General features: G+C 43.1%; 1 long non-coding RNA gene across 1 annotated transcript in view; it reads right to left on the bottom strand.

The window, feature by feature from the left end:
• LOC309335117 overlaps positions 1-21,718 on the bottom strand; it is an 80,524-nt gene that overhangs the window by 53,420 nt on the left and 5,386 nt on the right. Inside the window, exons 2-3 of the long non-coding RNA XR_014153362.1 lie at positions 20,254-20,323; positions 16,647-16,719 (exon numbers count right to left, since the gene is read on the bottom strand). This is a non-coding gene — a long non-coding RNA (uncharacterized lncRNA). The remainder of the gene's footprint in view (positions 1-16,646; positions 16,720-20,253; positions 20,324-21,718) is intronic.

Below are 21,718 nucleotides of genomic sequence, written 5' to 3'. Positions count from 1 at the left end.
TCCACTCCCTCTCAGGCAGGATGTTTCTCACAGATGTTCAAAAACTTAATATTTTATTAAATGGGAAGGATCAAAGAGTAGCATCCAGTAATATTTTCTGCACTCATTGGAACTGGAAGCAAAGCAAAGTTTATTAAGAATGTTCTTCCATAGCTATTAAAAACTTGTGGATCTTTTGTTTGTTTGTTTTGTTTTGTTTAAATGACATTTTACTCTTGCTAAAGGAAAGCAATTACATATACAGGGGTCTTGCTGTTCAGTGACTGCTAGAGATGGTTGCTAGGCTGCAATCTTACCTTAGAGTAAGTCCCATTGAACTCTCTAGAGCTTCCTTCTAAATAGACATGAATGGAAGTGCATGGCAAATCTGATTAGTATTTGCTCAGATTTAATTTTGTAATCGGTTTTTGTGGATCCTCCACGGGGCCTATGGCACACAACAGTTAAAGCAAAATGAATTAATTCTGGTGGGCTACTGTTCATTAGGAATGAAAGTGAACAAAAAAGTATATTAAAAATGACCTTTCATTCTTATTGGTAGTAGCTTTTGTATGCTAAATTGTAAGTTTGTGGCTTTCTGTGTCACCTATATTGAGGTTTTGGCAATATGCAAATATATTTAAATTAATTACTCACTGAGTAATCAGTAAAAGGCAGAACCAATTAAACAATCTTTAATCAGTGTAATTGAACCTAAAATTATACCACAGCTCAAGCATATACCGGTACAAAGTTACATAGAGGTAAGGGCATTTCTGGACTGTCATTGTTTGGGGATGGTATTCAATCATATACCAGTAAATTCAGGTGGATTTGGAGCTGTTGTGCAATAAACCTGCTTCCCCAAAATATTGGACTTTGTGCTATAAGGAAAGTGATGGGGAAACGCACTGGAAATGAGATAACACTTGCATTGAAGGGGGTTGGATTGGATGACCTTTGGGGGACCCTTCCAAGTCTATGATTCCATGATGCATCACCATATACCCACCAACAAACAAACAAATCAGAATGCCTTCTCATCAAATAGTCAATGTTGCCTAATGTCCCTGCAAACTATTTTGGATGATTTCTCAATAAATGGATTGTCTGCGTTCAACAGAGCATACTCCCTGCATAGGATTGTAGTCCAAAAGTGCAATGCTGAATACCTCTAAAGATTTCTGGAAAGGGCTTGTGCATTCTTGATGCTCTGCTTGCAAGCCAGTGGTACGCTTATTAACTTGTACAATAAATATTTCCAGTTATTCCGAACCATAAGAGAAATTAAATGATGCATCCCCTCTCTAGGGACAAAAGCTGCAGCTCAAGTTTAGCGACAGATGAAGCAGCCTGGCTTCCCAGCTTAATGGGTCAGGAATAAAACGAGCTTGGCTGTTGTAGTGGAGTCCTGCTCCAGATGATGGTTTTTAACTTCTCTGCTAAACGCTTCCAGTAGGAGATGACGAAGGAAAAAATGAGGCTGAACATAGTGAAATGGGTCTACATCTGCCGGAACTTTTTCCATTCGGGATTAGAAACCTGACCCTACACACACACACACACACACACACCCCAGATAGAGAGAGAGAGAGAGTCTGCTAGAGCCAAAGCTATGTGCATTTTACAGAACCCAGGACCCTAAGGCTATAATCCCAACCATGCCCACTTCCTTGGGCGAAAGGCACATTTAAGGTGGTTAGATAACAAGGGCAACACTTGACAGAACCTCAGAAATGAGATCAGGGAGGAGTTGTATTTCTGCTTCTAGTGATCAAGGTTTGGGGATTCAAATAGGGTTGCCATATTTTGAAGAGCAAAAACAGAGGACACATTTGCTGAGTTCTACTTTTAAATATGGATTGCTACGACGACTCTCCCCATGAAAGAGAGGACATGCCCTGGAAAAAGAGGACATATGGCAACCATCATGGTGATTAGCTGAAAGAAACAGATTTAAGGGGGAAAACAAAGATGCAGATTTATTTGACTTGCTTAGCATACTGTAGTTATTTGGTGTGAACTTCATTCCAAGGGAACATGCTTAGGGATCACAGGCCAAAAGAATCCCAACAACAGCCCAGAAGTGTTGTGCAACGGGTCTTCTTAAGTAAGTATATTTCTGGGAAAGTATATTTCTGAACTCCAAAACAACTCAGCCGAGAAATCTCTCAAATAGTTTTGTTTTTTGATACAGCAATTAATCCCCCCCCCCCCCCCGCACCGAACTGAAACATAATCAGATGCAATTACCGTATGTGGCTTTGAGTGAAAGTGCTAAAATTTGAACTAAACTATTAAATCAGTGTTACAGGAAATAGCGGGCGCAGAAATTATGATTAAATATGTAACATTGTAATGCGCTTCTCCCACCTCCCCACCAAACACACACACACACACACACTCTTACTTCCTTTCTGTATTAAAAGGATGAAGATAAATGGCAAGGAAAGTTACCCTTTGTAAATTATTAAACCCGTTAAGGCTTCATAATGCACATAAACAACGCAAAGTCCTTTGTCCCTGCGCTTTGTAAAGAAAGGAATACCTTTTAGGCAAATATATGCATATTTTATATCCCATGCTACATGAGTACCTTTCTCCAGCTGTTACACCATTTTATATTTTATGACCATCTTTGCAGTTCAAGGAGCAGAGTGTTAATTTATGTTGTGCATTTTTGCTGCAGAGACGCACATGCAACTCTGGCACGGTCAGCGCTCTCTGGGCTTTGGCTGCCATCTCGTGGCTGCAGAAATATTCCCCAGGCCCCGCGTAGTATATTAGTTATTCCAGGCACTTGTGTACTTTTACTGTTCTTTGAAATGCGATGGATAAATCCTGGCTTTTGCTGCCAGATCCCATGCTGAGAAGCCCAGCAGCTGAAGCTGAGAGACGGCTCCCCCAAGGGCAACCAAAGGCAAAATGACTCTCGAGGGATGAGAGAGCTGAGCAGTGCGCCTTATGGATGGCACAAACAAATATAAACAAAAAGTAGCCATATGAACTGCCCCTCGGGGCAATGCAAAGATGAGCTCTGATCTCTCCCTCCCACCCCCTGCCCACCCCCACTGCTTTAATTTGATGTGTCTGGTGCCACTGGATATTTTTATCCCTTTGATTTCATATATTTTCTGGGTGGCCAAATGCACATGAGATTGGACAAGTGTTTGCAATATAATGTATGGTGTGCCAGGAGGGCAAAGCCTACTGCCAGTTAGCGAAGCCACGGCAGTCATTGGCTGAGATGCTGTGATGTCACAGAATAGTTGCTGAGCAATATGAACTACTAGGAAAGAAGCATAGGGACTACCTCCAGACTTTGTGGTACCCATTGCTCTCCACTCACAACTAGCAGGCATAAAATCGCAATGTGAGCTCTGGGGGGGGGGGGAGTTGCACCCAAGCATCCACTTAAGAGGCATGCCTATTAAAAATATTATTTTTAAATAAAAGAAATGCACATTTTTAAGTTTTATTGAGATCTTATTTTAGTATTTGTTTGAGTGCAGTGAAATAAATATTTTGGCACAAATTTCAAAATCAGTTAAGAAAATGAAACTAATTTGCTGCTAAAATGGCGTGGATTAGAAAGGCACTTTTTTGTTGTTGCTGTTGCTTTTAATATTCCCTGGGATTTTTATGTTGTCTTTTATTCTTTGCCCTGTAAGCCAAGCAGGAAACATGTGCTGATGGACTGCCATCTAAATCTAGTAATAAATAAATACGCCAGGGTGGTCAGGGTAGTGGTTAGGGTGTCAAACTAGGACCTGGGAGATCCGGGTTCAAATTCCCCCTCAGCCATGAAGCTCACTGAGTGATCTTGGGCCAATCACTATCTCTCTCACACACACTATGTGTCAGGGATTGGACTGGGGAAGAATGGTGGGGACCACCACCCCTTCCTGAACCTTCCTGAGAACAGGAGGACAGTATAGATTTAGAACAGTGGTTTGCAGAAGGCCATAGATCAGAGGCTGCAGAGGGGAGAAGCTGGGGAATATTGGGGAAGGAGCAGTAGGAAGAGGAAGAAGCACTAGGGGAGAGACAGCTGACAGACTCAGTATGTTTGGAAAGCATTCCCGACTCCCCTTCTCCTAGAACTAGGCGGGCATTGAGGGTAGTAGAACAGAAAGTTCAGAGGTAGAAAGCTCAGATTAGCCACCTCAGGGACAACATAGAATAGGAGAGGTGGAGCGAGGGTGGGACATTACTTGGAGCAATGCCATTATCTAGGGAAAACTGCATTCCTTCGTCTCGTCCTGTGAATATTAATAAATTATGTGGTAAAGGTAAAGGGACCCCTGACCATTAGGTCCAGTCGTGGTCGACTGTGGGGTTGCACTCATCTCGCTTTATTGGCCGAGGGAGCCAGCGTACAGCTTCTGGTTCATGTGGCCAGCATGACTAAGTCGCTTCTGGCGAACCAGAGCAACGCACGGAAACGCCGTTTACCTTCCCGCCAGAGCGGTACCTATTTATCTACTTGCACTTTGACGTGCTTTCGAACTGCTAGGTTGGCAAGAGCAGGGACAGAGCAACGGAAGCTCACCCCATCGCGGGGATTCGAACAGCCGACCTTCTGATCGGCAAGTCCTAGGCTCTGTGGTTTAACCCACAGCGCCACCCGCGTCCCCTTAAAATTATGTGGTACGAACTTTTAATTGTTTCTCTGCTTCTTGGCTGCTACCGCGGGAGGGATCAGATTCCCTGAAACCTGACCCTATGCCATTGATGGAGCATGGCCATGCAACATTGAGTTGCTATTGGGGTGGGGAGGTGGGAATCGAACTTTTGGAGGAGGGAGATGGAATGGAGCAGGCTGGACCCCACACTGCAGCCTTTTGTTCCACTTGCCCTGGGTTGAAGGGTCAAACATGATCCTTGACCAGCAACCACACCTAAAAAGAAAGAGATGCCTTTTCAGCAAAAAAATGTCTGCCTCGGTATACTACGTTGCAGGCACATAGTCCTTCGGATGATAACTCATTGCTAGTCTTGAAGCTACGTTAGGATTTGTTTTTCTGCTGTGGATATCAAAAGTATTAAAGCATGCATACTTTTGTCCATCCTGCCCATGGAATCATTTCATCCCTGCTCACAGACTTCTTGTTTTGCTAGCACATCTCTATCATGAAACAAGATAATTACAACAACAACAACAACAACAACAACAATTTATTATTTATGCCCCGCCCATCTGGCTGGGTTTCCCCCGCCACTCTAAACAGCTCCCAACAGAACACTAAACACAGAATAAAACTTCAAACATTAAAAACTTCCCTAAACAGGGCTGCCTTCAGATGTCTTCTAAAAGTCGGGTAGTTGTTTATTTCCTTGACATCTGATGAGAGGGCGTTCCACAGGGCGGGTGCCACTACAGAGAACGCCCATTGCCTGGTTCACTGTAGCTTCAATTCTCACAATGAGGGAACTGCCAGAAGGCCATCGGAGCTGGACCTCAGTGTCAGGGCTGAACAATGGGGTGGAGACACTCCTTCATCTTCTTAATTCGGGGAACCGCAAAACATAGAGGCCAAAGCCTGGAAATGTTCCTAGTTTTGTTATTGTTGCTTTCAGTGCTTTTTTCTGGGGTACGTGGGAGTGCACATACCCCTAAACATTTTCTGAATATAGGTTTGGCCTCATTGAGGAGCAGTATTTCAATATGAGTAGGAAAATGAGAGTACCCCTAAATATTTTTTTAGAGAAAAAAGCACTGGTTGCATTAAAAAAATAAGGTAAGGCAGAGAGATAGCCAAACTCTATGGTGCTGATTTAATCATAATAGTGCCTTCCCCCCATAAAAGCTAGGAAGTGTGAATAAAATAAGTTCTGTATCCAGAAGAGTTAGAATTCCCTTTGTGATTTTAGCCAGACTCTGCCAGACTTAATTACAGCAGCAGCATCTTCCCCTCTTCCCTTTATTATCTTTTATGTATTTACCATTCTAAAGACAGGACTGGAACAATGAAGCATATTTACCAAAAGGCTCCATTTTTGTCTCTTGAATACCCCTGGATGGATTGAGGTAGCCTTCTGTGGGGTAGGTGAATCTAGATTACAGAAGAGACCTCGATCCAGCTCTAGTTGTGCACTAAAAGCTATTAACCTCTGCAATGTGGGTAAGAATGCCCATTGGGAGGCCTGTCCCATGCAAAGCAATGTGCCACAAGTGCTAACTTTTGAACTACAACTCCCATCAGCCCTCAGGCAGTACAGGTATGTTGGCTAGAGTTGTAGCCCATAGCATTTGGAGAGCACCAGGTTGGTGAAGCCTGCCATAAAAAATTGCCTTCGGCTTCCCAGTAAGGAGAGGTATATCTATGTTAGTTTTTGTCCATCTCAGTTTCTCGTATTTTCCCAGAAGAAGAAGAAGAGGAGGAGGAGGAGGAGGAGGAGGAGTTTGGATTTGATATCCCGCTTAATCACTACCAGAAGAAGTCTCCAAGCAGCTAACATTCTCCTTTTCCTTCCTCCCCGACAACAAACACTCTGTGAGGCAAGTGGGGCTGAGAGCTTCAGAGAAGTGTGACTAGCCCAAGGCCACCCAGCAGCTGCATGTGGAGGAGCGGAGACGCGAACCCAATTCACCAGATTACGAGTCTACCACTCTTAACCACTACACCACACTGGCTCTCACCACTCTTAAGATACTTTTTTGCATCAATTTATTTAAAATATAAATAAAATAAGTCCTGATGGAAATCTGTCAGCATCTTACTGCAAATTTCTCCTAATAGACACATTTTTGTATACAATTTTTGCTTAATAAACTAAATTTGCAAAGCAATTTTTATGCATTTTTGCATTAATACATTTTTGTGTTATTTTATTAATATATATATTGTTCTGCACACTTTACCCTAATATGTGTATTTCTGCATACCTTGCATGGCTGGAGAATGGCATTGCAGAATACGGGGAAGTGCAAATTTCACAGGCTGGCTGTGCTTTGGTTTGCATATTGTTCCGGAAAGGGAAAAATCGGTGAGTTTGCCTTTAAATGCAAACTGATTCAAATCACCCCTTTCCAGTGCTCAGGGAACAAGGACCATTGAAGATCCCTAGTTGGTACCTGAAAGCACAATAAAAGTATGATAACAGAATTCCAAATGGGGTTCCCCCTCTTCAAAAGATCAATGATACATCCTTGAAGATAGGCACATAAAGGGACAATAAAAGCACAAACAAGAGTTCAGAGGCTGTGAAAATGATGATGTAGACAATAATATGCTACTCTATTTTTCTTGTTCCAATTCCTTTTTCGTTTTCAGAATAGACATTCACCAATTGTGGCATAGTCATTTGGCAACTGAGCTAGAAAGGAAACTGGCATATCTATAGGCAACGGCAAAACAATAAACCAGAGAAAGTACTAGGCATGGCTTCAACAAGATAACAGAAAAGCCTCCCTTTAGGGGACTGCGCAGATTACAAACTGTCAATGGCATTGACAATTGAACAATGCTTCTCTGTCAAATGACCCCACAATAAGCAGGCTTTGGGTGCTGGGCAGTCACTGGAAGCCTGCAGTCACTTGAGAAATAAAGATGTAGGCCCACATACGTTTAACCCACATTAAAAACACATCAACAGCCATGGCTTCCCCCAAAAGAATCCTAGGAAATGTAGTTCACCCAGTGCTTTTTTTCTAAAAAAATATGTTTAGGGGTACTCTCATTTTGACTCAAGAAAATCACCATAGTGGTTTTATAGTTCAAATTGGGATTCACAAAATGTTTAGGGGTATGTCCCCCTGTGCCCCCCCAAGAAAAAAAGCACTGAGCTCACCCCTCACAGAGCTACAATTCCCAGCATCCTTGGTGAACTACAGCTCCCAGGATTCTTTGGGGGGGAAGCCACATGCTATATTATATATGCTATACAGTCATACCTCTAGTTGCGTTAGGTTCATGTTGCGGATTTTCGGGTTGCGAACGTGGCAAACCCGGAAGTGTATACTTCCAGGTGTCGCCGCATGCGCAGAAGCATTCTGTGTGCTTTGTGCATGCTCAGAAGCGCTCTATTGCGTCACGCGCATGTGCAGAAGCGGCGTTCTACTTACAGACCTTTCGTGATGCGAACGGCACCCCGGAACAGATCGCATCCGTAAGTAGAGGTACCACTGTATATGGTGTGGATGTGATTCAAAGCTGTGATTCTCTCTCTCTCTCTTTCACACACACAAACACACGGAGGGAGAACATCCTGTTGTCCAAATCCACGTGCACACAGATTAGCTCCTTCCACTGAAATGAACAAGGCAGCCTTTGTTTGCAGAGCACTCAGATGCCTCTTGAACAGGGCAAACAAGCCTCCTCTGCCAATCCACTCCAAGTTGTGCAGTTTAACGGGCAGAGAACGCAGGAGATTTGTTATACCGCTCTTGGTGTATGAGGTATGTAAAAAAGTAAAGGACCACTGGATGGTTAAGTCCAGTCCAAGGCGACTATGGGGTTGTGGCGCTCATCTCGCTTTCAGGCCGAGGGAGCCGGTGTTTGCCCGACAGACAGCTTATGGTCATGTGGCCAGCATGACTAAACCACTTCTGATGCAATGGAACACCGTGATGGAAGCCAGAGTGCACGGAAATGCTGTTTACCTTCCTGCTGCAGCGGTACCTATTTATCTACTTGCACTGGCGTGCTTTCGAACTGCTAGGTTGGCAGGAGCTGGGACAGAGCAACGGCAGCTCACCCCGTTACGGGGATTCAAACCACCAACCTTCTGATCGGCAAGCCCAAGAGGCTCAGTGGTTTAGACCACAGCATCACCCACATCCCTTGAAGGGTCCCAATTTCAATTCCTTGGGAAATCCAGCTAAAAGGCTGTCTGGCGGCAGGCTATGGAAAGACATGAGGGCTGAGCTAGACATTGCACAGGAGTTGCATAGAATCATAGAATTGTAGAGTTGGAAGAGACCACGAGGGTCATCTAGTCCGACCCCCTACAACGCAGGAAATTTTTGCCTAACATGGGGCTCAAACCCCCAACCCTGAGATTAAGAGTTTCATGCTCTACCAACTGAGCTATCCACAGGATCATTGCATGAACAGCCTCCCACCCAGGTCTGGAATCATCTTCACTGGGCATCCAGCAAGATCCTTTGGACTCTGCTGGAGGTTTTTAAGCAGAAGTCATGGATGCTTTAGTTGAGAGGCCTGCATTGTGGAGAGTTGGACTAGATGACTTTGCAAATCTATGATTCTGTGATTCTCATCCCTACTCATCACAAAAACTATACTTATAGCATTACATGACTTAAATTATTCTAAAGGCAGATGCCGTTAATGTCCCCAAGTGAATTAATCTTTTTTAAATGCAAGATTTCCACTCGCGACTAAGCAGCCATGGGTAATGTTCTCGGGAGTAAAATATTGCCGATATTATTCTACGGGAGTTAACAATTTGGGGTATAAAAATCATTAAAGCATATAATAAGATACATCAGACAAGTTGAGAGCAAATAGTGCAATTAGAAATGTCACTGCAAATGAGGAAGAAAGGAGAAACAAGGAAAACTAAAGCCTTTAAATAGAATCATCTGCCTCAGCTCCCAGCTCAGTTTACAGTTCAAATTCTTTGCTATTACACACACTGTCTGCGAGATTAATATTGAGCCCCCATCCTAATGTGCTCTCCATTTTCGACAATGTTTCACACGTCATTTGCACAGCAATTGTTGCCGACTTGCAAAAACGCTGAACTGATGAAAGGCCTAAGACTGTTAAGTCAGTATTTCTAAATAGGTTTGAATGGCTTTCAGGAGCGCTGCAGAGATGGGCAACCTGTGGCCAGGAATTTTCTGGTGCCTGGGCTCTGCCTGTGGATTGGGCCCTCCAAATCCACCTGCAAAGGAGGAGACAGATTTGCATAAGCTTCGCATATATTTTGCGCCGTATGCAAATGTGTGTCCTCTATTGCAGGAAGTTTGGAGGGTCCACAAAATTAATCAGTGGCCACAACCATAATAAAATGTCTGACAGATAGAATGAGAAGGATAAAGCATTCCCTGTGATTCTGTTTCCATACTAGAATAGACTGAACCTGTTGAATTTCTCCTTGGAATACCCAGTTGTGGCAGAAGAACCCTGCTTTCCCCACAAAGCCAGCCCTATACAAAATCCTGTACCCTCCTACCTGGGAGTAAGCCTCATTAAACACAAATGAGGCAGACATGTGCTGTATACCATTGTACGTTAAGTTAACTATGCAGTGAATTCTTTGCACGTGCCTGATCTTTAGCTCTTGCAGGAGACCTGCCTAAGCCACTTTGCAAAGTTTTCACCGTTTGCATTTGCCATTTGGGAGACTGACGATTCATTAAGTTCCACATGCACTTATTGTGTAGTAGCATTTGCAGAAAATAACTTCTGGGGAGTACCTGATCTCTGACAAACCCACCACCAGAAAGATGCATCCTGGTTGCTAGGGGGGAAAGGAAGGTGAATCCACAGGGACTCCCTGGACTAGAAAAGTGAGACAAGCAGGAAAGAAATGTTTGCTAAATAGGAGGGGGAAACAGCAGCTCTTTAGGAGCCCAGGGATTCCTATATTTTGATTTCTAAACAACTCACTTGTCAATCACAGCTCTGACTCCCTGCTCAAAACACTGAAAGGTGGAAGCAGCCAGGTTAGTTCATCTCACAGAAATTGCTTAGATGATACCAGAACATTTTGCTTCTTACCTCTCTTTCAAGGAGAGCTAGAAACTTCCTTATGTTTTGAAAGACAGTTCTGGCTGTGGGCACTGTACATCAGTACCTTTCTCTTGGCAACCCTCCCATCTGTGAACCACCCTGAGACCTCCAGGTATAGGACGGTATATAAATTCTAATAATAATAATAATGTTATGTACTGAAGTTCTCACCCTGGGCCAGCAGGGGGATACTGTAGATAGTTCAGGTCCACATATGCAAATAAGGGATCGAAAGTGACGTTCAGTGATTGGATAGTTACAGAAAGTTGTTACAGTTACATTGTACTGGCGCTCTATATAAGCAGGCTGGCTGAACCCTTCAGTTCAGTTCAGTTCAGTTCTGACCTGTGAATAAACAAGAGCTGTTTGGAGAATCGTTGTGTCGTCTGATATGTTCACCCACAACTTAACAAATAATAACACACACCAGGGACCATGTTGGCTAGCTGTGATGGCAGCTGTTCTCCAGCAACACAAGGCGGGTTACAGGTTTCGCAGAATAGCCTCTTCCTATTCTGAATTCAGATTCAGATAACCAGAATGGCTCCGCTGGGATTATAACTGTATACTGTATAGACCAAAGTACCTAATCCTGCAAACGTACACAAAGCACCAGAGAACTCACATATGCCTGACTCCTTTATCCCAACATCAGATGCCTGGTGAACATATTCCTGGTGTCCGGTTCAGCTTTTTTTCCTCACAAGGACTGAAGACCTCCTTTCTTCTCGAGCAAGAAATCCTCTGCTTCTCCTCTTCTTTTTGTCAATAGCTGGGAGAGATCATTACAAGGCAAAACTGTATCAAAACAGGACGTTGTCCTGTGTTATACAGGACAGGTGGCAAGACCTTAACAGTCAGCTCGCGGAGGGGGTCGGGGACAGACTCTTTAGAGGTGGTATTGTCCATTTCTTCACTTTATTTCAAAATGTGGCATGCATGTCCTAACACATTTTGAGGGCCTCCTCATTCTGCCAAGTAGGACCAGGGCCAGATTTAGGTTTGACGAGGCCCTAAGCTACTGAAGGCAATGGGGCCCTTTATGTATGTCCAGCTGTCCTTTGTCAACAACAAATTGTCGCTGGGTTGTTTTTTTGTTGAACATATGCTATATGGTAATTTATGAACCTAATAGGTATCTAAAGCCATTTGCACATAACCAGATACAGTATGTATTTTGTTAAAGTAATTGCCGACAAAGGTCTGTATAGCTAAAGCTATGGTTTTCCCAGTAGTGATGTATGGAAGTGAGAGCTGGACCATAAAGAAGGCTGATCGCCGAAGAATTGATGCTTTTGAATTCTGGTGCTGGAGGAGACTCTTGAGAGCCCCATGGACTGCAAGAAGATCAATCCTACCCATTCTTAAGGAAATCAGCCCTAAGTGCTCACTGGAAGGACAGATCCTGAAGCTGAGGCTCCAATACTTTGGCCACCTCATGAGAAGAGAAGACTCCCTGGAAAAGACCCTGATGTTGGGAAAGATGGAGGGCACAAGGAGAAGGGGATGACAGAGGACGAGATGGTTGGATAGCTACCAGCATGAGTTTGACCAAACTGCGGGAGGAAGTGGAAGACAGAAGTGCCTGGCATGCTCTGGTCCATGGGGTCACAAAGAGTCGGACACAACTAAACAACAACAACAACAAATTGTTGAAATGAGCAAACCAGTGATATTTTAGGGAGCAGGATAGCAGGCGGGGCCCATTGCTTACATCATAGGAGCCTACATAACAACACAAAACACTGTTGCTGTATGTAGGTTTTATTTTATTTTTTATCTTACATTTTGGAAACGTACATCCAGGGTTCCCCCCCCCTTTAAATAATAAATAAATAAAAACTATTGCTTGTTTAGCTTATATGGAAATCCGGCACTGAGTAGGGGCCTGGCCTTCTGCCTTCAGACAGTACCTGTGTCCCAGAATTCAGTTTCCTGAGGAGATCTGCTTTCTTGCTTTGTTTTGTTTTGCTTAAGCTATTTATACCTCACCCTGCAGCCTAGGATCCCCAGGTGAGTCATGAATAAAAGAACAAAGTCCTCACAGTTTAAAACACAAATAAAAAGCAAATTTAGTCGTAGTATCAAATGACGGCTGCAAAGGGCGCCCAAAGGCCTGAACAAAACAATGGGAAGAAGCAGAAGTTCCAGGAAAGGAAGAATGAATACAAACACTTATGGAATATGCAGAAATGGCCAAACTTACCAAAAGAATAAGAAATCAAGATGACAATTTTTTTAAATAAAAGAATGGAAATGGTTCATTGAATATTTACAGATAGATTGTAAACAGATAAGAACATTGGGAGGATTATTGTTTGGCTGCAGTTTGATAAGAGTGTATATTTAAAGAAGATGAATAAATGGGCAAATTAAGTTAATTTGGATATGTAGAAGGTATTAAAAATAAATGTTAAAATGATGGTAAAATTAGTGAAGTGTATAAACCTGAAAAGTATATATATATAAAAAGGGCCTGAACAAAACAGCCAGATTCCAGTAATACTAAAAGGAAAGGGAGTTCATGATGGCTGGGAGTTTGTTAAGAGGGAGATAGTAAAAGCACAACTTCAGGCAATACCAGTGAGACGGAAACATGGAAGGTGCCTAAAGAAGCCAGGGTGGCTATCTAAATAACTTTTAACTGAGTTTACATTAAAAAAGAATGTGTACAAAAAATGGAAAAGGGGGGAAACCACCAAAGAGGAATTCAAACAAATAGCCAGCACGTGTAGACACAAAGTCAGAAAAGCTAAAGCACAGAATGAACTCAGGCTTGCTAGAGAGGTTAAAAGCAACAAAAAAGGCTTTTATGGGTATGTTCGTAGCAAAAGGAAGAAGAAAGAAACAGTGGGGTCACTCAGAGGAGAAGATGGTGAAATGCAAACAGGGGACACAGAAAGGGCTGAACTCCTCAATGCCTTCTTTGCCTCAGTCTTCTCCGATAAAGAAAACAATGCCCGACCTGAAGAATTTGGAGCAAATGATTCAGCAGAGGAAACACAGCCCAGAATAACTAAGGAGATAGTACAAGAATACTTGGCTAGTCTAGATGTATTCAAGTCTCCAGGGCCAGATGAACTGCATCCAAGAGTATTAAAAGAACTGGCAGATGTGATCTCAGAACCACTGGCAGTCAACTTTGAGAATTCCTGGAGAACAGGCGAAGTCCCGGCAGACTGGAGGAGGGCAAATGTTGTCCCTATTTTCAAAAAGGGAAAAAGAGAGGACCCAAATAATTACCGGCCAGTCAGTCTGACATCAATACCAGGGAAGATTCTGGAGCAGATCATTAAGCAAACAGTCTGTGAGCACCTAGAAAGGAATGCTGTGATCACCAATAGTCAGCATGGATTTCTGAAAAATAAGTCATGTCAGACTAACCTGATCTCGTTTTTTGACAGAATTACAAGCCTGGTAGATGAAGGGAACGCAGTGGATGTAGCCTACCTTGATTTCAGCAAGGCATTTGACAAGGTGCCCCATGATATTCTTGTAAAGAAGCTGGTAAAATGCGGTCTTGACTATGCTACCACTCAGTGGATTTGTAACTGGCTGTCTGACCGAACCCAAAGGGTGCTCATCAATGGTTCCTCTTCATCCTGGAGAAGAGTGACTAGTGGGGTGCCACAGGGTTCTGTCTTGGGCCCGGTCTTATTCAACATCTTTATCAACGACTTGGATGATGGACTCAAGGGCATCCTGATCAAATTTGCAGATGACACCAAACTGGGAGGGGTGGCTAACACCCCAGAGGACAGGATCACACTTCAAAATGACCTTGACAGATTAGAGAACTGGGCCAAAACAAACAAGATGAATTTTAATAGGGAGAAATGTAAAGTATTGCACTTGGGCAAAAAAAATGAGAGGCACAAATACAAGATGGGTGACACCTGGCTTGAGAGCAGTACATGTGAAAAGGATCTAGGAGTCTTGGTTGACCACAAACTTGACATGAGCCAACAGTGTGACGCGGCAGCTAAAAAAGCCAATGCAATTCTGGGCTGCATCAATAGGAGTATAGCATCTAGATCAAGGGAAGTAATAGTGCCACTGTATTCTGCTCTGGTCAGACCTCACCTGGAGTACTGTGTCCAGTTCTGGACACCACAGTTCAAGAAGGACACTGACAAACTGGAACGTGTCCAGAGGAGGGCAACCAAAATGGTCAAAGGCCTGGAAACGATGCCTTATAAGGAACGGCTAAGGGAGCTGGGCATGTTTAGCCTGGAGAAGAGGAGGTTAAGGGGTGATATGATAGCCATGTTCAAATATATAAAAGGATGTCACATAGAGGAGGGAGAAAGGTTGTTTTCTGCTGCTCCAGAGAAGCAGACACGGAGCAGTGGTTCCAAACTACAAGAAAGAAGATTCCACCTAAACATTAGGAAGAACTTCCTGACAGTAAGAACTGTTCGACAGTGGAATTTGCTGCCAAGGAGTGTGGTGGAGTCTCCTTCTTTGGAGGTCTTTAAGCAGAGGCTTGACAACCATATGTCAGGAGTGCTCTGATGGTGTTTCCTGCTTGGCAGGGGGTTGGGCTCGATGGCCCTTGTGGTCTCTTCCAACTCTATGATTCTATGATTCTATGATTTTATGTTTTTTCAGCTGAAGGCCAGCAGTGTGGATGTCCACTGAAATTTAGGCAGGAGGGCTTTCCCGAGCCAGGAATCCACTGTATCAGCAAGCGTACAGTTCCCAGTGGCAAGACATTAAGGTGGGTCTTCCTGAAAGATCTCTGCTGACAAGAAGGAATTGTGTACACGCCATAAACTTAAAGCATATTTAAAGTGCAGGACTCCCCCCCCCCCAAAAAAAAACAACCTGGGAAGGGTGCCGGAAATTGTAGCTTTGGGTGTAAGCTAGAGAAGAAGAATCTTTATTTGCATCAGCCACTAGCCATAGCAATAAAATAAAATAAAATGTACTAAAGATAGAGGTGGAAACATAACTATAGAAAATACATTTTGGGGGTTTACATCAATAATCAAATAATTCTAATTCTAATTCCCCCCGCTAAAAACCTTGCTACAGGGTAATCTAGAGTTCCCGGGATGCTATATGTTTTAAATGTATGGTGTGGATGCAGCCACAGAGCAAGTTACTCTCTCAGAAACATACGGGCAGTATATTTTCTCAGGAGCCAGAGGGGTAGCTCTGAATAAGACATGAGGCGTTCCCAAAGTAAAGGAAGGATTGAACACTGATTAATAAGAATACACACAGAGGCTTGAACCAGCAAAACTCTGGGAAGGGTGCATATAATAATCTCTGCGTCCCTCCACCCCTCAGCCCAGGTCGTTTTATTCGCAAAAGAACTTTTTACAGAGTGTTCTAACTCTGTTAGATTTCTTCTGAGCATTTCAACAAACCCCATGTGGGGACAAAGTTAAACTACAATCACTAGTTAAGCATGCATACTTTTGGCGTAAATGAATGAAAACTACAAAAGAGTGCATTCAGCAACCCCGGAGGTCATAAACAATCAATACACATGATAAGAAGGATGGCCAGGAGGACAGCGATCATCACCTTTATGTGAGACCTGTTTCCTGGCCCTAAGATTAACATCCTAAGATTAACATATCAGAAAAGCTACATAAAAGAAACTGCCCATTGTCTTTGATGACCCAGCATGCCTGCCTGCAGTATTTGACTTGTCAGGCAAGAGAAATGGACAGTAGAGGAAATGGCCAGAGATGCAGAGGGTTGTGGGATTTGATAATAAATTATTGTCAATGTCTCAAACCCAGTCAACACAATGCATTCATCGTGGACACAATGGCTTGATGCATATTTTATAATTCCTCATAGTAATCCCACCTGACCCCACACTCTGGATATTTGCACTCCTACAAAGACGTCATGTGCAGTTTCCACAGGAATACTCCTTGCCAGAGTTGAGTCAAGAACCCCACCAGGATTGATAGCCGTCAGTGGAAAGGAGAGAGGTGGACTTACCGAGGGATGCTTTCGAAAGGACTGAACTCAAACGGGTTTGCTTACTAATCCATAAGAACTCGTTGGCCTGTTTCTAGAGACAGATGAAGAATTACAGCAATTAATTTGCATTGTGAAAAATAATTCTATTAGCTGGGAACATCGGAGGGTTGTGTTTTATAGCAGCATGCAAGTGCATATTTTATGGACCATGTTCTTCATTAACCTGATGGATTGAGGGAGGCTAATGAGCTTCCATCTACGGTCTTTCCAGTTTCTACATATTGACATCATTATTATATATTTTTATGGCTTGTGCCAGATTTGTAATTTCTGGCTTGGTTCTCTCACATGCCTGTCAAATGGCGATCGTTGCAATTTGACTTGAGCCTTCTTGTTGACAGTGCTTCCTTGCCATCTGCAAAGCCTTTTGCTGTATGGTCCTGGTTCCAATTTGCAGGAAGAATGCCTCAAGTTCAATTCCTGATATCTCCTGGTAGGACTGCGAAAGTCTCCCTGACTGATACCACGAAGAAACATTGCCAGTCCGTGCTGAGACTGAGCTAGTTGGAACAATGGTCTGATCAGGTATCAGGCAGCTTCCTATGTTCCTTTTGAAATCACCTGTATTTGTGTCCAACAGAAACAACCACAGTGACCCCTGCAGAAAAAAATGATGGTTTCCCCCTCCCTCTTCAGGTGCTTCAAAACCAATAGAGGAAAAGGGGAAAGAACAGAGCCTCCAAGTATCTCTATTTTTCCAGGGACAGTCCCGGATTTACAGAAGCCATCCCGGCTTCTTATTCGATCCCGGAATGTCCTGCTTTACCTTAGGACGTCCCTATTTTCATCGGATAAATGTTGGAGGGCATGGAGTTGAGCAACTCACAAGCCAACAAGGTATGTAACTATATGACCTTTAGAAGACATCTAAAGGCAGCCCTATACAGAGAAGTTATTTTTAATGTTTAATATTTCGTTATGGCTGGGGCAACCCAAGACTCAGCTACACAGGTCAATTTGTAACCTTAAAATGTGCGATAAAAATGTGACACCAGATGGCGCTGTAGAGCAGAATTGAAAGTCAATGGCAGATTGCCTTGGGAGCTCCCCCCCCCCCCAGTTAGCTTCTCCCAACCCTCCTCTGACCTGATCAGTCTCTTCCAGCTTCTCTGACATGTCCTGTGCCCCGATCCCTGACAGCTCTGACCTCTCCTCTTGCCCTGGCTCCTGCCTCTGGGATGGCACTGAAGCCCACAAATCGCTGGTTCTGGCTCTCAAGTCAGCCTCCAGCCCCCTTGCCTCCGGCACACACTTATCACAGCCCTGCCAGTCCCTGACAGCAAGTGAGTGGGCTGCCTTAAGGGAAAACCAGGGTGGGAATGGTTGCTAAGGCCATTGGTGGTTTCATCTGTGTGAATGTCTTACGTTGGTTTCTACCTAAGTGTTTCCTTAAATGGGAAAATCTTGATTTTTTTTTTATTTTTTTACATTCTAGATTTGCTTGTTTACTTTATGACAGAGCTGTCATTTCGTTGTTTCCTGGACCTGTTTATAGGATTTTGTCACTGTTTTATACTGTTCCCCCCCCCACTTATTTTTATTATTTTGTTTCCTGCTCTGGGGACGCGGGTGGCGCTGTGGTCTGAACCACAGAGCCTAGAGCTTGCCAATCAGAAGGTCGGCGGTTCAAATCCCTGTGACAGGGTGAGCTCCCATTGTTCGGTCCCAGCTCCTGCCCACCTAGCAGTTCGAAAGCACGTCAAAATGCAAGTAGATAAATAGGTACCGCTCCGGCAGGAAGGTAAACAGCGTTTCCATGCGCTGCTCTGGTTTGCCAGACGCAGCTTAGTCATGCTGGCCAAATGACCCAGAAGCTGTCTGCGGACAAATACCGGTTCCCTGCGCAAGATGAGCGCTGCAACCCCAGAGTTGTCCGTGACTGGACCTAACGGTCAGGGATACCTTTACCTTTATCATCCCTGCTCTGAGACTGAAAATATTCAGTGAAGAGCAGGCAAGAAATAATGTTAATAATAATAATAATAATAATAATAATAATAATAATAATACATATTATTATTATTATTATTATTAATACAAACAAACAAACAAATAATTTCCTTGTCCACCAATTTTATCCTGCAATTCACACCTCCCATCAGAATTGGGGACAGTCAGACTGGAGATAGATTCCTTCACCTTATTCCACATTCTGCAAAAAAGACACAGAGGGAAAGCTGTGGGATGAAAATAACATTTCCCCAAATTCATGGGGCCTTTGTTAACAGTCTTGCGTGGCACCTTAAGACTAAGCACCTCAATCTGCAATCCTGTGTGCAACCTTAAAGGTAAAGGTAAAGGGACCCCTGACCATTAGGTCCAGTTGTGACCGACTCTGGGGTTGTGGCACTCATCTCACTTTATTGGCTGAGGAAGCCGGCGTACAGCTTCCGGGTCATGTGGCCAGCATGACTAAGCCGCTTCTAGCGAACCAGAGCAGTGCATGGAAACACCGTTTACCTTCCCGCCGGAGTGGTACCTATTTCTCTAGTTGCACTTTGACGTGCTTTCGAACTGCTAGGTTGGCAGGAGGTGTACAACCCTATAAGGCAGGAAATCCATAGAATTCAATGGGACTTACTTCTTTGTAACGTATGATGATTGTAGCATCAGCCCACACTATAAATTGTGACAGCAAGGACCCCTCATAGTGATGGAGAAGTGGTTAGTTTTGCCATGGAAATTCAAATATTTACTTGCCTACTCTCTCTCACTATTGTGCAAAAAAACAACCAGTGATTGCCACTAGATGGCAATGTGTCTCAAGGAATAGAGAAACAGAATAAAATTCAGAAAAAGATAGTTGGAACATACCAGAGCGTGCTCTGCGTTCGGTTCTAAACTGTGTTGTTTGAAATTATTAGTGTCCAGTGATTTAATTTCTTTTGTGGGGGTGCAGGGGTATGCATACCCCTAAACATTTTGTGAATCTAAGTTTAGCCTCATTGAGGGGCAGTATTTCAATATGAGTAGGAAAATGAGAGTACCCCTAAACATATATTTTTTTAAGAAAAAAAGCACTATTAGTGTCCCACATATGTTTGTGTTCCAGTTGCCCAGGCACATGATGAGCTTCTCTCTGAGGTGCTTGCTATGTGTATTAGTCAAACAAAACTTTATTGTGGAGTCAACCTGCTATGACAATTTAGAGCAGTAAATGTGACTGTCAACCCAAACTGCCACTGTACATTTCCAAGGGAAAAGAAAAACAAATAAAACTTAACATTTGCATAATCTGATGGTGTTTTTTTAAAAATGAAAGGCACTACATGTTATGCATCTGCATCATAAAGAATAAAAAATGTGATGCCAAAATCACAGCAAATTATCTCCAAATTATCCTGTGTGTTGTACAGAAATTCCCAGCGGGTTAAATCTGCAAAACTTGCAAAAGAAGCTACTCTTCAAGTCACAGAGACAGACTTCCACCTCAAAGCAGTTGGATCTAATAGCAGAAAGCCACTGAGGAATATTTTAAAGAACTAGATCCAAAAACCAGTTGTTATACATATTTTATACCAAAGATACTCCTTAATGAGAACAGGATGTCTTCAGTAGGAATTACCAAATGTGTCAATTTTGGCTTCTTTCTCTTTTTCATTTTTTCCAGTCTTCAGAGTTCCACATCACTTTCCCTTAAAAAAAAAAATTAAAAAGTGCTTATGAAAATTCAGCAGCAGCTTAGTGTGGATTTACCCTAATATACGCATGTAGTATGCATTTTCCCTAATACACACAAATCTGAGAAGCCATTTTGTATGTTATTTTGACAAATATATGCATTTCTAGGCACACTTCACCCCTGTACAGTGGTGCCTCGCAAGACGAAATTATTATTTTTTTAAAAAATATATTTATTAACAATTTTTTAGTTTAATTACAATACCAATCAACAAAACAATGAAGCACATCTCTTAACATAATTTCCTTATCATCTTTGGACTCCCTCACATCCCCCGCTCCTGCTTTCCTGACCAAAAATTTTTTTCCAACAAATTTATCCCCTTATTTTCATTCTTGTTGTCTAATTTTCCAATGTTGTATCTCTAATTTTAGATATCCTTTGTTCAAATCTTAAAGTATTAAATATATCATAAAAATTCTCCAAAAAAATTTCTTTTCTTAAATTTAACTTATCTTCATATATCACATATTTAACTTAATGGTGCCCAGTTGTTTATATTCTAGCATCCTTCTTAACATCTCGCAAGACGAAATTAATCCGTTCCGCGAGTCTCACCGTCTAGCGGTTTTTTCGTCTTGCAAAGCACGGCTATTAGCGGCTTAGCGGCTATTAGCGGCTTAGCTGCTTAGCGGCTTTAAGATAAAGGGAAAAAACTCGCAAGAACTCGCAAGGCGTTTCGTCTTGCGAAGCAAGCCCATAGGAAAATTCGTCTTGCGGAATGACTCAAAAGACGGAAAACTCTTTCGTCTAGCGAGTTTTTCGTCTTGCGAGGCATTCGTCTTGCGGGGCACCACTGTATTTGCATTTTTGTACACATGGAAGTACGTGGCTGGAGAGTTGCACTGGAAAATTGGAAGGTGTGCAAATTTCAAAAGATAGTGGATTTCATACGGTTTCAGAAAGTATGGATTAGGCATAGGAGCCAACTCCTAGGGACCGAGGTCCCTTCAGCTCTCTCAATAAAATATTTGAGAGGGCCGCTGCTGCCCCGCCCCCCGCCCCCCAAGTTGAAGGGCATTGCCATTCAAATGGTGTGCATGCACTACATCATGTGATCGATTATGAATAAAGCCTGAATGGAGTCCTCAGTCTCCTTAACCTTGTCAGTAGGAAACTGCCTCGTATCAGGTTAAACTTTTTCATGTAACCCAGTATTGCTTAATTGTCAGCAGCTGTCAGGAACGTGGCCCCCAGAGCACAGGGAAGGAGTTAGACTCAGAAGTCTGCAGATGAAACCTGGCTGACAGAGTTGAGAAAGGGCAGTTCAACCCCCCTTCCCGGGGAAAACTCTGTTAGTTCTCAAGAAGAGGAAGAGTTGGAAGGCAGCCAGAGAGTTGCTAGGCAA

This window comes from Podarcis erhardii (assembly GCF_964252035.2).
Source record: "Podarcis erhardii genome assembly, chromosome: 2".
Classification (NCBI taxonomy): domain Eukaryota; kingdom Metazoa; phylum Chordata; class Lepidosauria; order Squamata; family Lacertidae; genus Podarcis; species Podarcis erhardii.
Note: the sequence above shows the minus strand (reverse complement) of the source record. Positions and strands in the feature narration are given on the sequence as shown.